The following is a 6,000-nucleotide window of genomic DNA, read 5'->3' as shown; positions in this document are numbered from 1 at the left end:
TGGGCCTGGACTTCGTCTCTTGTGCTGTCTCCTGTCCCTGTTGCCGCCGCGCGCTGGCCCGTCCGCGCTGTGTCAGGGCGTATTGGTCGTCTCGCGGCTCAGTTCACAGTAGCTGAAAGGGACAGTGTGTTATGTTCTGATTTCTCCCCATCGTTTTCAAAGGGAGGCTCTGGCCATTGCTCCTCGGGTAAAATGCAGAGGGAGTGCTTTTTAAGATGGGACTGTCAGTGTTGGGGACACTCCTCAATTACCAAAACGGAATCCCCTTCAGTTCCTCCAGCTGTGTTGTTTTGGCACAGAAAATGTGAGTAATAGGAATTTGGAACTAAGTTGGAGTGAAAAAACGCACCGGTCCCGCCGAATTTTCCATCGAAACAGTTGATTTGTGTTGTCTCTAGGAATTCTAAAGGGCGTACCGTTGCTTCCTAACCGGTGTCATGTGGGAGATCTACCTCTGTACGTTCAAATGATTAATGTTGAGACTCTGCTCATGTGTGCAGTAAACCCTTTAATTCCCTAAGACCTTCCTTTCCTCCATCTCATACCCCATTAAGCCCGCTTCAGTTTATCTCCTGAATTTCTCTGGAATCTGTCAGCTCTTCCTCAACATCCTAATACTGAACTTGCCTGTCTGTTGCGATTAGGTCCTAACTAGTGTCCATATATCTTGTTTCCCTCCAATCCATTCTTCACACAAGAAACCTTCAAAGCAAGTTGGAACATTGCTCATAAACATCGCTCACAAACATTGTTTTGAGAATAGAAAACACACACTGGTGGCCTTTAAGACTCTGCGTGCTCTAGAATCCTCTCTGCTTCTCTAGCCCCATCTTGTGCCACGTTTGCCCTCACTTTCTATGCTTCAGATACACTGAATTAACCTTAGTTCTCACTCATCTGACAGAAGTCAGTTGAGAAATTATTTTTCACTGTGATTCCTAGCATTAAGGAATTTGATGATCAGGTTTTGTATGAGGACTAAAACTAAACTGGGAAGTGGAAGAATTGCGTTTCAACTGTTTCAGTCAACACGCATGTATTAATGATACCTAAGTATTGAACACCGGGCTAGGTTTCATGAGGGATACAGAAGTTCTGGCCATCTCTGGTTTTGGGTATCCCTTATTTGTTGAGACCTTTGCGTTGTTTGGTTGCCTTTTGTCTGTTTTCCAGATGGGAAAACAGGAACAAGGGAAGTATAGGTTATTACTAGGTGGGGTTGAACAAGTGGAGCAGCAAACTGCAAAGCAGAAAGAAGAGGGACGTACTATAGAGGGATGTGATTTCCATTTTCAAGGCGCCTGCGTCCTGTGCAGGGAGACAGCCTAACATAAAATGTGCCTAACAAAAGATCTATTGACTTCTTACTAAAAATCTCCAGTTCATATAACCCAGGGGTTTATACCTTCTCCTTTAAAAGTTCTATTCCTGGGACTTCCCTGGTGGTCCAGTGGTGAAGACTCTGCGCTTCCAATGCAGCAGGCGTGGGTTCAATCCCTGGTTGGGGAGCTAAGATCCCACATGCTGCGCAGCCAAAGAAATTTTTTTCAAAAGTTATACTCCTGTGTTGTTGAATTTAGTGGTTTAGATTTTGTTTGAATGTTAAGAAGATTTCAGTTTATTTACCAGGAACAAACAAAACATAATGTAAAAATAGTTTCCCAGAAACGATTTCCATCGTTCTCTTCTTCCCTTTCTCCCGCAGACTGACTGGTGTTTCATCTTGACAAGTTCTCTGAAGTTCTCTGTCATTCCATAGGAAAGCGGTCTGGCTTGGAGGTTGCAATCCCAGGGAATTTTTCATCAGCGGGGAAGTCTCCATCACTACAGAGGAATCAAGGTTGAAGTCAGTCCCGGGTAAGTGAGATGCTCCCCCTAAACACCAACACAGCAGTCGTGTACCTTTCAAGGGGTTCAGGGGCAAGATGGGCAAGGCATTTCTACTAACTCTTCTTAAGGATCATGGACAGTGTGCCCTATGCTACGAGGTAAGCGGTGACTGTTGTAATTCTTACTGGTGATCATTTCATGTCACTGATCCTTGGCTCTCTTTGTATCTCATAGGACTGTTGTAAGTCCAATACAAAATGAGTCTTCTTTTTAAAAAACTGAAATGTTTTACAAAGCCTAGCATTCTCATAGAGAGTCCTTTGAATTCTCCCCACTTTCCCGAGAGGCTAAGAACACTTCACACCATGAACTAGGAGAGGGGGTAGAGCCCTTTCTGATGAAATATAGAAACAAAGACAGAGTCTTAGCCTGCTTGCTCTCTGGACAGGATCTCGGACCACAAGGTCTTAAATCCTGGTATAAATGACGGAAGTGAGGACAGTTCAACTGGCACTCTCATAACAAGAGTTCTGAAACACCTTCCAAAGAGACTGTAGCAGTAGACGAGGGAAGGGAGTGCTACAGTGTGGTAGTACAGGGGGAATGCTCGGCTACAGCAGTGAAAAATGTGGTACCTATTGGTGTGCTCTCGGGGTTCTTGTACATGTAGCATAGATGACCTTTACAGTGTCCCTCCCACCTTCCCACCTGCATTAGGTGTTCTTTTTGTATTTTTTTTTTTTAATTTACGTTTATTTATTGATTGATTGTTTGAACTTATTTATTCTACGTATTTATTTTTTTGGCTGCACAGGGTCTTCATTGCTGTGCACGGGCTTTCTCTAGTTGCGGCTAGCGGGGTCTACTCTTGGTTGCGGTGTGCGGGCTTCTCTTGTTGCGGAGCATGCGCTCTAGGCGCGTGGGCTTCGGTAGTTGCGGCTCACGGGCTCTAGAATGCAGGCTCAGTCGTTGTGGCACATGGGCTTAGTTGCTCCACGGCATGTGGGATCTTCCCAGACCAGGGCTCGAACCCGTGTCCCCCGCATTGCATTGGCAGGCGGATTCTTAACCACGGCGCCACCAGGGAAGCCCTAGGTGTTCTTACATAGAGTCTAAAAACAGAGGGCACTGAGCGAAGGTAGTGGTTACTAAAGGCTCAGGATCTAAATTCTACCTGTCTCTACACCCCTTCCCAGCTGTCGATTTGACCCCATTTGTGAATGCCGACCTCATTCTTCAACTTTCTCTGCCGTTTGTATACTCACCTTGAAAACTTGTTTCTGTGATGCGTTGAGCAGACACAGGGTGGCAGATTGCAGAGGTGGAAGCTGGTGGTCGGATATTTGTGGGCTGAATCTCCTTCAGTCCCATTCCCATTTCTGGTTGCGCAGAGGCCCTACTTCCTGTGTATGACGCGGAGCCATAGGATTGCGGGCAGGAGCCAAGTTCTCCATACAGTGAAGACCCCAGTGTGCCTTGGTTATAGTAATATACCTGGCTTCCTTCCTGGTAGGGAAGTGACAGGCGGCTATGCCCCTGATTTGGAATCTGAGATGGTGCTCCCTGAGCAAGCCTGGCAGAAAGTGATGGATATAGAGGGACCATGTTATTGGCGTCTGAAGTTTTATCATACTGGGCTGCCATAAACATGGAGGAAGCAGCTGGGTGCCGGTCAGTGAGTGCCAGAGTAAAGTCTCCGAGTGAAGAGGAATTCTTTTCAGTGCTTCCTGTGATGTCCCACTCAAGAACACCTGGATAGGAAGGAGCTGAAGTGGAGATCTGGCTGTGGTCAGTAACTCCAGATAACATAGTCGTGCTGGAATGTTGGTAAAGGTAGGCACTACCCATGAGTGTCTGGAAAGAGGTACCGGTAGCCGATGCCGAACTGACGGCAGGGGCAGAGACTCTGGAGAAGTTGCAGACACTTCGTGTTAGGGAAGTTGCATTGCTCACCACAGGAAGACAATGCTGCAGAGAATTTAGAGTTCCAAGTAGAGATGGATTTTGGAAATTTTCTGTAAGAACAAGAGGGTCATGAAAAACTCAGGGAGGTTGAGAAATTCTCACTACGTTTGAGGAACAGCATTATCTTAAGGTTCTTGCTCTCAGGACACCTCTACTATCGACCCTTCCTGAGAAACCCAAAATCAGACAGTTAATGATGGCTGTAAGGACTGAGCAGTTTTCCACTCTTCTGTATTAACTGCCTGTGCTCCCATCTTGGGCACAGATGGGCAGAAGAGCCAAGTGGTATGGTTCAGACATTGTTCTCTAGGCTGGAAGCAACCTTCTCCCTGCCCTGTCTTTCCCTTCAGCCTGCACTCGTATTGACTTCTATGCTATTTCCTAGACTGGAAGCATTTTAGAACTAGGAGGCCCTTAGAGAACTTTCTCTTTTTTCAGTCTCATTTCACGAGTAAGGAAACTGAGGCTCAGAGAGGTCGGGTTGACTTGTTCAAGTTCTCTCATTATGTTAGTGTCATTACCAGGTTTCAGAACCTAAGTATCCTGACTTCCTTGCCAGGACTCCACTCTGAGCATGATAGTGCCAGAAAGCAGGAGAAATAGAACTTATAATATAAGCATTTTTTTTGTCCATTAGAAAACAGTACGGCCATTACCATTGTCATCTTCAGTGTCTCCCTTTGCTTGTGCAGTTCCCACGCTATTACCTAGAGTTGACGTATAGCTCAGTCCAACTGGTGAACTGAAAGAGTCATTTTTGCCCTCTTCAAGCCTGGTTTCTCATCCTACCTCAAAATGATTACCCGAAAGTGGATTTCTTAAGTGCTTTTGGAAAGAGAAAAGTTATCTGATTACTTCAGATTACTCATCTATAAAGTGGTTATAACACCACCACCAATAATAATAGCAGTAATAATTAATAGATGAATAAGCTGATCTATTGCGTATGATTTATATGGAGGAAGATACAATAAGTTCTAGAAAGACAAAGAAAAATCATGAAAAACATGTTACGTAACGAAAAAGAAATCCATAGATATTAATGAAAACTGGGGTATGTGGGCAAGTATCAAAGCCTAATGAATTTACTAACAAATGACATTCTGTACCATACATGCAATATTATGAAAGTGAATTTTGCCCACTCTATTTTAGTGAATACTATTAACCAAAAAACACGATGGAGGTGATAGAGGTGAATGAATTCCTAGCCAATGCATACAGACAGAGACGATAAATCAGTAAAAAATGCACAACAAGCAACAGAATGCAACAAATGTGAATGTATAGGTAGCCACAACATATATAGACAAGTATTTCAATGAAAACCGGTACAAAGCAGACAGCAAAATAGTAAGTGTAAAAGAGTTTCATTATTGTGCTCATTCATATTTTTACCCAGCAAGTAACAGGTATTAAGCCTAGGAGAAATATATCTGTCCATGAATATAACTCATATAATAAGCAGAAAGGAAGCTTAAAAAGTATCAAGAAGGTTTTTGTATTTATCCTAGAACTTAGAATCATCTTCCACATCCAAGAAGATGACATCCCAAGACCTCAAAAAACCATCATCCCTAGAATCCAATTAAAAAAGATTTTCAAATGTAAGAAAATCCAAAGGACTCCACAACATTGTTTTAGATAAATGTGGATGTTTGTGTTTTCTTTTTTTCTTTTGCCGCGCCGCGTGGCCCTGGCCGTGAAAGCACCGAGTCCTAAGCGCTGGACCGCCAGGGAATTCCCTAAATGGGGAATTAGAGATGTGGGGCTTGACTTTTTCTTTTTCTTCTCCGGTAGCTAAGATCTACAAGCGAACGATGGCTGTTGATCAATGTGCTGTCTGTGTTAGGAAGGAAATAACTGTAAAAATTGAAAAGCAACCTTGCCTTAGAAGCTACATATCACACAAAGGAAATAGTCCTTCTGATTCAATGTAGAAGATATCATTTAAAATGTTTAATTGGTCAAATGTCTACCTAGTTTAAAAATTAGAAAGAATAGAACACTGAAAAGCAGCCCCCTAGATAACCACTTTGGTTTCTGGTTTCTAGGAAGCATCATTTCTAAAACATACTTCTAAAATGTTTCTATTCCAAACTGTCAAGTGCCAGCTGTATTCAGAGAGGCAATAAAAGAAAGAAAACGGAGTATGACTTTTCTGATAGGCTGCCCTTCCTGGTGATCCCCTGTTCTGGCCTTACT

This window comes from Balaenoptera physalus, assembly GCF_965194825.1.
Source record: "Balaenoptera physalus genome assembly, contig: HAP1_SCAFFOLD_1345, whole genome shotgun sequence".
NCBI classification, from domain to species: Eukaryota; Metazoa; Chordata; class Mammalia; order Artiodactyla; family Balaenopteridae; genus Balaenoptera; species Balaenoptera physalus.
The sequence above is the reverse complement of the archived record's forward strand: the minus strand, read 5'-3'. Positions refer to the sequence as shown.